This window comes from Myotis lucifugus, unplaced genomic scaffold, assembly GCF_000147115.1.
Source record: "Myotis lucifugus unplaced genomic scaffold, Myoluc2.0 scaffold_245, whole genome shotgun sequence".
NCBI lineage: Eukaryota > Metazoa > Chordata > Mammalia > Chiroptera > Vespertilionidae > Myotis > Myotis lucifugus.
This window is the reverse complement of record NW_005871293.1, coordinates 1,636,708-1,648,622: the sequence shown is the minus strand read 5'-3', so window position 1 is coordinate 1,648,622 and position 11,915 is coordinate 1,636,708. Positions and strand designations below refer to the sequence as shown.

Here is an 11,915-nt window from a genome sequence, read left to right as displayed (position 1 = left end):
GTAACTGGATCATGAAAAAGTGTTAAGATATGAATTTTTTTATCTTAGGCAATTGATTTTTTACTACAATTCATCATCTATAGAAGTAAAAATTTACAAGAGTATTCATTATCAAAGAAATTTAATGCAATGTTAATATGGATTCAGGTTTTGACATTAACATTTAACTTTAATGTAGATTTTGGAATGATTTAACTAAGTGACTGGAAAATTTCAGTTTGCTTCAGAGAACCTAAGAATCTTTTGTTTGGCTTTAGGGACTTATTTATTAATAAAATTAAAATGTAAGTCCTAAAGTTCAGGGTAATTTGAAAGTTTAGAATAAATAAGCAAATATTTTTTAAATGCTGTCATGACACTTGTACCCTACAACTTGCATTTTTGCAAATGTTCCATAGGTCTGGAGCCTGCGGTAGTAAATGATTTAGCCATCAACTCGTAAATGATCTCTGAAATTTGTTGGAGGTTAATTCTCTGCCTCATTGGCCCCCTGAGATGGACAAATAGTAATTGATTTTGATGGCATTCACAAAGTACCTTCTCTTATTGAATAATAGGGTAGCACTCACAGATATATCCCCAGGATACAGGAAAAATTAGTATAGAGATGTCATTAACAGTTTATTCTTATGCATTAATTCAATTAACCGTCAACATACATTTGTGTTGCTTTAGGGAATCTACCAATTCTAAAGTGGCAAAATGGAGAGGAACCAAGATGGCGGTGTAGGTAAAAGCAGTACTCACATCCTCGCACAACCATACCAAAATTACAACTAAGATACAGAGCAGCCATCATTCACAGTTGCTGGAAATCTGGCTGAATGGAAGCCCTACAACTAGAGAATTAAAGAAGCCACCTTAAGACTGGTAGGAGGGGTGGAGGTGCAGAACATGAGGTGTGTTTTTAATTGGGAGGGATATCTTGGCTGCAGAGGCATCCCATGAGGAGCAAGGGGTCCAAGCCCCACACCAGAACCATCAGCCCAGGGTTCCAGAGCTGGGAAGAAAAGTCTCCGTAACTTGGGTCTGTTAAAAAACAGCAGTGAGTGTAGCTGAGTGACACAGACACTGTTGGAATCCCAGGCAGTTCCTCTTAAAGGGCCAGCACAGGGACTTACTCAGACTCACTCTCTCTGAGCTCCAGTACTGGGGCAGTGGCTCGTGGGATCCAGGGACATAGAGGGAGGAACTGTATTGTCTGCCATCAGAGCATGAAATTGGGGTGGCATTTCTCCCAGACAAGGATACTTGCAGGGGTCATTGTTCCTACACTGAGACCTCCCCCATCACAGAGCTGACTGACAGCCATATCTGAGTTTCCACCAGCCTGGTCCACACTGTTTTCTCTGCCCTGGTGATTGATTCCCTGAGATCCCACCCACCCAATTTGTAGCTCCACTCAAGCTGTTTGCAGTGACTTTTCCATGTGAATGGCCTGTCTTGTCACAGACTTTCCTAAAATCTCTCAAACAAGTAGCAGCTGGACGCAGCATGCCTCATACCTTTTGATGAGTGGCCCCAGACTTCACACTAGCAGCAGCTTGCCATGATTTATACCTTGGTCTCTGCTAGGAACCTCCAAACCCAACACAAGTAGCAGCCATCTTCAGATCACTCTGTAGTTCTTGCTTAATGGCCCCAAGCAGTGCACAGGCAGTGGCTGATTTTGCACTCCCAGAGCCAATGAACTCTGTGGACAGCTTCAGACCATGTGAAGCTACAACCCTACCACATCCATGAGCACCATACACAAGGGGCAGACTCGGTGAGCACCAAAACCCCTCTGAAGCAAGTCCTGCTCCATAGGGGTGTCTTCTGCATAACATCTCTTCCACTTTAGTCACGGCTAGTCCTCACAGCCAATTGGCCTGGGGGGTCAATTCCTCCCAGTGACACCAACAACAATCAAGGCTCAACTACAACAAGACAGTGCACACAGCCCACACAGGGGCACACCTAGAGTGCCCAGCTCAGGTGATTGGAGAGGCTAAGCAATTGGGCCCCACAGTTCACCTCCTACATAAGTCCACTCTACCAACTCCAGGAGACATAGCAGCTCTATCTAATATATAAAAACAAACATAGGGAAGCATCCGAAATGCGGAGACAAAGACACATGTCACAAATGAAAGAACAAAAGAAATCTCCTGAAAAAGAACTAAAAGAAATGGAAACAGGCAAACTGCTAGATATAGAGTTCAAAATAATGGTTATAAGGATGCTCAAGAAACTTAGTGAGAATGTGAGGGAACTTAGTGAGAATTTCAAGGAACCTAGTAAGACCATCGAAGACATGAAAAAGGACCGGTCAGAAATGAAGGATACATTAACTAAAATGAAGAATAATTTATAGGAAATCGAGAGTAGAGTAGAGTTTTCTGAGAATCAAATCAATGATTTGGAATATGAGGAAGCAAAAAACACCCAATCAGAAGAGCAAAAAGAAAAAGAATTTAAAAAATATGAAGATAGTGTAAAGAGTCTCTGGGACAATTTCAAGTGTACCAACATTCACATTATTGGGGTACCATAAGGAAAAGAAAGGAAGCAAAAAAATGAAAACCTAGTTGAAAAAATTATGATAGAAAACTTGGTGAAAGAAATAGACTTACAAGTCCAGAAAGTGCAGAGTCCTAAACAAGTTGAATGCAGAGTCCCACACCAAGATACATCATAATTAAAATGCCAAAGGTCAAACTCAAAGAAAATCTTAAAAGCAGCAAGAAAAAAGTATTTAGTTACCTACAAGGGAGTGCCCATAAGACTGTCAGCTGATTTCTCAACAGAAATTCTGCAGGCCAGAAATATTGAAAGTGATGAATAGCGAGGATCTACAACCAATATTACTTTACCCAGCAAAGCTTTCATTTAGAATTGAAGGTCAGATAAAGAGCTTCACAGACAAGACAAAATAAAGGATTTCATCACCACCTAACATGAAATGTTGAAGAGTCTTCTTTAAGATGAAGAAGAAAATAATAAAAATATGAACAATAAAATAGCAATAAATACATATCTATCAATAATTTAATCTAAAAATCAAAATAAATGAATAAGTAATCTAATGAACAAAATAAACTTATGAATAAAATAGAACCAGAGGCACGGAAACATGGAACAGATTGAGGAATCTCAGAGGGAAGCGGGAAGGGATGGTGGAAAGAGATTAACCAAAGAACGTATATGCATATATGAGTTACCCATGGACACAGCCAATAGGGTGGTGAAGTCCTGGGGTGGGGCTGAATCCAGGTGGAGAGGGGCAATGGTGGGGAAAATGGTGACATCTATAATACTCTCAACAGTAAAGATTTTAAAAATTTGTTAAAAATTAAAAGTGTCAAAATGGTTTATATGCTTTACCAAGTATTCCACATTTAAATAAAATATCCTAAAGAGGATCTAGTCACTGTTTAAAATACACCGAAATAGGTGTCATGATTACCTTATGGAAGTAATGAACTTAATATATCTCATCATTACTGTTGTATATGTATCACACAGAGATAGAAGGAATATAGCCAATACTGAATCCACCATGGAAACTATGGGAGTCATTACAATCAACTCATTGCCCCCAAAGATATCCACTTTGAAATTTCCCAAACATTTAAATGTTAACTTACCTTACCACCTGACATGTGAATATATTACCTTACCTGGTAAATGTGAGTAATTAATCATCTTAAAACAGAAAGAATATCTTGGTTCATCAAAACAAATCCAATATAATCCCAGGGAGTCCTTGTAAGTGAATGATGAAAGCAGGAGAAACGGGTTCTGAGAGAGTTGCAGGTTCTATGCTTTTGACTTTGAGGATGAAGGAAGGGGTCAGGAGCCAAGGCCTGGGGAGGCCTTCAGAAGCTGAGGAAGAAAGAAAACGGACTCTCCTCCTAGAGGCCATAGAGAAAATGCTGCTCTGTGAACAACTGGAGGTTAGCTCAGTGAAACCTATTCTGTACTTGCAAACTATAAGGTAATATCTTTGTACTGTATTGAGCCACAAGGTGTGATAATTTGATACATCCTCAATAGAAGATATATAGGCACATAAAGTCTAAAAATTCTAGGGTACTCTTTTCTGTTTAATTCTGGGATACTCTTGATGACTGATGACAACATGATGATAAATCATTTTTAAGTTATTAGTATGTGAAAAATAAATCTTATGTATAAGCTAACAATCAGATGAACTCTTTATATATAGATTTTGTTCCTATCCCCATTTTACAGATGTCAAAACAGAGGCTTGGAGAATTTATAGAACTTGCTTTGATGGAATTAGTATGGCCAGAGTTCCAATCTAACAAAGGGAGTGAGATATTGTACAGATGCCAAAAGTATTTATTTAATTATTCTAAAAATAATGAAAAATAATGAGCTAAAGAATCTTCTTTTCCCATAATATGAGAAAAGATATGAAGGTCACAAATGAAAATGATACCATGCCTGTTCTCAGAAATTTAGGCTCTATTTGAAAATCGTACAATCTGAAATATTCAAATGAATGTTTGTATCTGTAAGTGTTATTCATTCTTGAATAATAACCCTTGGCTTAGTGTTTCTATATTTCAATTAAATAGTTGGGTGGAATGTATCCAAACAATAAGGGAAAATATCAAATTGAATCCAGAGTACATCATAACCTCTCAAGTCTCCCTTACCTAGGAGGCTAATTGCAATGTGTTCTCATTTTTTTACATTTAAATATTCACTTTCGGCATCTTTCATCTGGTGAAGGTTTGTGTTTGGTGAAGTGGAATGACTATTGGAGCCAAACTGACCTCTGAATAATTCAAGATATGGAGTATTTCAGAGCATCAGTTTCCTCATTGGTAAAAATGTTTACTCTAAAAGTGATTTAATAAAGTAACGGGCTTAATGACCCTAGAATACTGCCAGAAATCAATAAATAAGGCCACTGCTATTCTGTATTTTATATTTCTTTAAAGTAGTATAAGCTCCACTTTTATCTCAGTTTCCGTGGTTTATGAAATATAATTTAGATCATATTCCTGAAAGTTGTTGGTATGCGTTATTAATAACACTAACCAAGTTTGCCTGCTTAAATCCTATCCTCTTCTGCCTTTATGAAGTTGTTTGTGGGGAAGCTAAGGAGGTGTTTCCCCCCTTCATGGTTCTAGTTCTCTGTCCTGTGTCTGACAGAGTGAAGCTCTGGGCCTGTGAGGCTGAAGAGAGTCACTAACAGGTCTACTTGATAGAATGGCTGGGGTGGAATTGCTCAGTTCCACAGCTTTACTAGGAGACTGTGATTGCTCTCTCAAAGCTATCTCAGAGCCAGCTATTTAAGCAATGGCATTTTCCCAAAATAGGCCTTTATGACAATTCTCCTCTCTCCAGTTGGGGCTACCAACTCCATGAGCTCAGTTTATTTTCTTCTTTTACTTTGCTGGTAGCTGTCAGAGTCCTTTCAGAAATGCTGCTGAGGGTGGAGTGTAGTTTTCTTCCTCAGCTACCTTTTAACACTCCGGTGTGGGGTGAATTTCCCGCCAAAATATAAGATGGCTCTGTCTTTTGGTTTTGTTCCATCCACCAAAAGGGTGGATTACAAACAAATATTTGGTAATACGCAGTTACAATCGGCCCGAGTTTACACGTTTCCCGCACTCCACCGCAAATCTATATGAACCGAGTTAAAGACGGCTCCCGTGGAGTACGCGCAATTCACGCGAGCCGACTTAACTCGTTTCCCCCACTCCAAGTGTTAATAGGAGCAGTTGGTTTTCCAAGAGGAAATATAACAGGAAAACATTTTCAATAGATTCTAACTTATAAAAGTTGTAATAGAATTATGGTCCTTTTACATTTTACCCTTGATATGTTTGGAAAGGTCTTTTTATTTTATGTCTTTTTGCTTTATAATTTTAGCAAAAATGCAGCACCATATTTTATTTTAATATGCTACTCTCTATTTATTGTAGTATTTTTTCTTATGATTCACAGTCTTATATTTAATTCTAATTGACTAAATAGTTTAATGGATAAATGAATGAATCAAAACATAGAACATCTAGAACAAATTAAAAAATGTTTCCAGAATCTGATTCACTTTGTACTTCATCTGATTACTGTAAAATTCTACTTTATATTTTCCCAACAGCAACAATCCATCTTTTATATTTGAGTCAGCTGTATTCACTATAAGAGTTTCTCTGTAGGGCTGGATCTCAAAAAATGGAAATGATCATTTTTCAGTACTTCAAGGACAGTGTATTAGGAAAGGCAGATGGCATTTTCACAATGGTATTTGTTAGCACAAATATTATTGTATATTTACTTTTAATTTGTTATTAAATATAATATGCCATAAGTAGCAATGCTTTCTCAGTATAAGATAGTATGTTTTTGATGATGATGATGTACAGTTTTTAAACAGTCCACAATCCTATGTAATAAAAGGGTAATATGCAAATTGACCCTAATGGCGGAACGACCAGGAACCAGTCGCTATGATACACACTGACCACCAGGGAGCAGACACTCAATGCAGGAGCTGCCTCCTAGTGGTCAGTGTGCTTCCACAGGGGAGTGCCGCTCAGCTAGAAGCCAGCTCATGGCTGGCCAGCCCAGCGGCAGTGGTGGCAGCCTCTTCCACTGCCGTGGCAGCACTAAGGATGTCCAACTCCCTGGGGGGCGGGCCTAAGTCATTAGTTGGATATCCCCCAAGGGCTCCCAGGCTGCCAGAGGGATGTCTGACTGTAAGCTTAGGCCTGATCCCCTGGAGAGCAGGCCTAAGCTGGTAGATGGACACCCTCTGAGGGCTCCTGGACTGCGAAAGGGCGCAGGCTGGGCTGAGGGACCCCCCCAAGTGCATGAATTTTCATGCACTGGGCCTCTAGTTATTAATAAATAAATCAACAAATGAATGAATGGTATAAATTTACATCAACTTGTAAAGAAATATTATAAATGTAGTATATTAGAATTAAATTAAGAGATTCACAAAAAAGCTTTTCTAAGAAGCTATATTACTGTATTTTGTACATATGTTCCTAATTATGTTAATGGCATAAATAGGTATTGCTGTGATCATATTTATTTTATAGATGTGAAAAGAGAGTAAAGATCTAATATGTGTCCACTTTCAGGATGTTAGGTGGCAAATATGGAGTGATTCCCATTATTGTGAGTGCATTCAATATCTTATTCAGATTAAATGTGACTAAGGAATAAAGTGCTTTGATAAAATGTCTTCTAATGAGTATAATTTTAATTACTGGTGTGACCTGTTATTTTCCATGTAGAGGTATAAACTGCATCACATTAAAAGCAACCAGGCAGCCTGGCAGGTGTGGCTCCATGGTTGAGCATCAAGCAATCAAACAGGAGATCAGGGTTCCATTCCCGGTCAGGGTACATGCTGGGTTTGTGGGCTCGATCCCCAATAAGGGGTGTGCAGGAGGCACCAGATCAACGAGTCTCTCTCATCATTGAGGTTTCTATATCTCTCTCCCTCTCCCTTCCTCTCTGAAATCAATATTATTATTATTTTTTTAAAGAGCAACAGGCAAATTTCAATGAACCAATTTCCTATCTGCATAAGGTAGACTATTATACAGATTCCTTGATGACCTCACTTCACAGTATTTCTCGGTCTCTCCAGGGTGCATCACACACATAACCCTCTTCTGTCCTAATCCTCATCCTTTTGCTCGTTCTCCTCATTGAATTCTCTCTTTCAGGAGCCACTTGAGACTGTCTTTTGCTGCTGCTCGTACCCTCCTCTACAGCAAAGGAGGACTCGGAGAAAAGCCCTTTTGTTCCCTGATATGTCATGTGCCGAGCCATGCCCTCTTCCACATAAAAGTGGGAAGAACTCTCCTTTCTCTACTGGCCTCACACTATTACCTGGGCACCAAAAAGGAAAAAAAAAAGCTGTGTTTTACAGAGTCCTTCATGAAAACAAATGCTTTATTTGCTTTACTGTACAGACTCGATCTTTACAGGTTTTCACCAAACAGTACAGCCATGAGGTTGTGGTGTATAGAGCACTCCCACTACTTGAGACAAACCACACAATGACTTCCAAGGCTTCATAGGACAACCCCCTGGAAAATCTTCTCTGTTTCAACAATAAAGTCTCTACCAGAAGCTCCGGGTGGCCTCATCCTCTGCACCAGATCAGACCAGTATTTCAGAATTAGCGATGAGGGGCAGTTTAGGCTGCACTTGCACTGCACTGAAACGTCATTGAAAGGAAAACAGATGATTTTTAAACTTGTCCTGTTTAGAACATGTGAACATGCTAATGAAGGAAATTAACAAAAAATTCTCACATGGTATTTTTTTTATATCTTGTGCCAGGAATATTTAATATTTTTTTTAACTAAAAGAAGCCTGTGGGCTTTATGGCCAATTCCATAATAGGCTGAACTACTTAACCTACTCTTTCATTCAGTTCTTTTCATAAGAAGATGATTTTGGCCGGAGTCTCCTTGTGTCGTGGTGGGACTGTGGTGGCGATGAGGCAGAAGCACTGCCTCGAGGCTGCGGCGCGGAAACTGCAGGCTCGCTGCCCCGGCCAGGCCCGCTATCTCCTATGCTAAAAGCACTTTTGAAGAAACATGCCCATACTGTTTCCAGTTGCTGATTCTGGATAATTCTCGAGTTCTCCTCAAACCCAAGCCCAAACTGACACCAAGAATACAGAAACTTCTTAATTGAGAAGCAAGAAATTGTACACTCAGTTTTAAAGAAGCAAAAATTGTGAAAAAGTACAAAGACTCCAAAAGTGTACTGTTGAGTACTTGTAAAACATGCAACAAAACAGTGAAACATCATAGAAAGAGCAGAAGCTTTCTGTCAGCACTGAGGAGCAATCCTGCCACTCCCGCGAGGAAACGCAGCCTGAAGACCCCAGAGAGAAAGTCTCTAGGTTCTGCAGACCTAAATCACAGGGTGTCTGGTTCCAAAGGCAAGAGCCCAGCATTGACTTTCAGAACACCTACAGCTGGACACTCAACACCCACTTGCTCCTCAAAAAATGTGAACAAAACAAAGAAACACTTCTCTCAACTAAAAACGTTACTTAGCCAGAGTGAATCCAAAAAGAATTCAAAGGTGGACTTCAGAAATTTCTTATCTTCTTTGTAAAGGATGGACTTATGGAAATAAGAAATGTTGAATGCAATTTCTGAAACTAAAGTTACCAGAAAAACAGCTTTTTAAAAGCTAGGGTCTAAAAGCAAACTTTTCTTGGCAGTATTCTGTATTTATGGAGAAAATACCTCATTAGAATGAATAACTAAAACCTGCCTATCTCCCAGGGTGATTCTGAGAATCAAAAACATATGAAAGGTCCTTGTAGGTAATTTTTAAAAAATATATGTTTATTGATTTTAGAGAGGAAGGGAGAGGGAGAGAAACATCGATCGGTTGCCTCCCATAAGCATCTCAACCTGGGTGTATGCCCTGACCAGGAATCGCACTGACCTTTTGGTGTACAGGACAATGCCACCAGCCTGGGCTCAACATGTCTGTTTGTTTGTTTGTTTGTTTGTTTTTGAAAAAACACATCTTTAAATAAAGAATGTAGATATTTTAAATTAAAAAAAAAAGATGATTTTGCTTACCATGGCAACAATAAACTCTGTAAAATATGTTTGTATGCTTATATAGTCTATTTTTGATATAAGTTAATACCAAATATTTCAAAAAAGAACAAGATGATTCTCAATTGTGTTTTAGTGACATATTTCTCTAACAATTTAAGATATGCCCATGAATTCAATGCAAGTGTGAAAAATAGTATTTATCTTATATTAAAATTTTCATATTATTTTTCTCAAAACATTTTTAGATTCTTATTCATTTATTGAACTAAAGGTATAATATGAATTAGTGTATGAGTAAGTAATAATTACATACCTTTTTAGCTTTTGACACATGAAATAACATTAGCACATATTTTTCTTCAATTTTGAGATGACTAGAGGATTTTCTTAAGAGGCAATTGTAAATACAAATCTACATTTTATACATACATATGGAATACATTTATCTATCTGTCTATCTAATTATAGTATATCTGCCTGTTTTTCTATCTACCAATGTAATTCTCACTGAAACCATAAAAAGCAAATAAGTGTAGAGTGAGAGAAGACTGAGTACAGATATCTGAATAACACCATCATAGAAACAAACTCGTGGAATAAAGGAACCCTGTACGTTGTTAAGTGGTATAGTCAAACAAGAGACATTATTAAAAGCGAGAGAGATGTGTCAAATTGCAGTATACATTCCCTCAAAATGTTTTTGTATGTTATTATCTTTGTTAATATTGTTTTTTGCCCTGGCTGGTGAGGCCCAGTTGGTTGAGCGTTGTCCTGTGCACCAAAAAGTCACTGGTTCCATTCCTGCCCAGGTTGCAGGCTTGATCCCCAGTAGGGGGCATGCAGGAGTAGTAGATCAGTTTCTCTCTCACATCAATGTTTCTCTCTCTCTCTCTCTCTCTCTCTCTCTCTCTCTCTCTCTTTCTCTCTCTCTCTCTCTCACTTTCCCATCCTCTTTGTCTAAAACTAATAAAAACATATTTAAAAAAAATATTGGTACCTTTTTTGTTTGTAGTCATAGTTACATCTTCCTGCAATTATGTAAATATCTTCTTGTTAAATTAAAGAAAGTCACATAATTATCTTCTCCACTTATTTTAGGAATGTAAACAAAAATTAATGTGCTCCTTTTTGTAAATAATACAATTTTGATGTGTTTCCTTTGACCTAATTGGATGACACACTGCAATTCAGGCAGAAAAATTTGTTGTAGTTCCACCTGCATTATTTTCAGAACTAGAGGCAAAGACTCAGCAGCACTGACTTGTTTGAGAAAAATATAAGGCTTTTAAGATGTGGACATCTAATACTTAATAGGCATTGCTCCAAGAATTTTGCTAATAAGGTTACATTGTATCCCATTTATTACAAGTCTTGCTTCTAATGAGTCCATCCTCACATTCGTTGTATTTTTATAGACTAGAAGGAATATTAGGAATGTTAGCTAAACACCTATATGTTTTATTTGACATTTGGACAGGTGCAGTTTTAAGGCCATTCAAATTGATTAGATTATCTTAAATGTCATCTGTTGTCTTTTACTCACATGTAAAATAAGGGTTCATAAATAATATTATTTCTTTAAATATAGAAATAAAAATATATTTGAGTATGGCATACATTTGATACCAACCATAACTTGATTAAGACAATAATAACAGTACACATGCTTTGTATAAACATTAATTCTAAAAAGATTTTGCAGAATTCCCAAATCTTTCAAGCAAGTAGATTTATCTTTGGCTTTCCTATTTTCACTAATCATAAGTGACTAAGCATCGCTATTCATTTTCCTTAAGTCAATCTTACAAACTCCCTGAGCTTGAAATAACCAATTAGTGGGAAAACGCTGAAGGGAGTTCAGATATCTTCCTTTTGAATTTTAGCTGAATTTTCACTTATGGCTCTTAAGAGCCTGTAAAAGCACATTCCTGTCTGGACTTAGGTTGAACTCTGTTAAAAATTCTGAAGTTTTATGTGCATAGTTTTTACTTTGCTAACAGTCACAATAAACTTTACCAAAAAACCCCCAAATAATCCAATTAGAAAATGGGCAGAGGTCCTGAACAGACACCTCTCCCAAGAAGACATAACAATGACCAACAAATGTATAGGATCAGGGGGTAAGCCCAGGACAAGCTGCTGCTGCCCACTGCTCCCCTAGTTGCAATTCTCGTGGGGACCCCTAGATTTTAGTGCAGTGGTCGGCAAACTGCGGCTCCCTAGCCACATGCGGCTCTTTGGCCCCTTGAGTGTGGCTCTTCCACAAAATACCGACTTCTATGCATGGGCCACAAAGTTTCAATCGTACTGTACGTGCGCACCCGCACGTGGTATTTT

At 38.1% G+C, this 11,915-nt stretch overlaps 1 pseudogene; it reads left to right on the top strand.

Annotated features, from left to right (window-relative positions):
• The first annotated feature begins 8,454 nt into the window (after positions 1-8,454).
• Positions 8,455-9,338, top strand: LOC102438850 (annotated as a pseudogene).
• Positions 9,339-11,915: the final 2,577 nt, after the last annotated feature.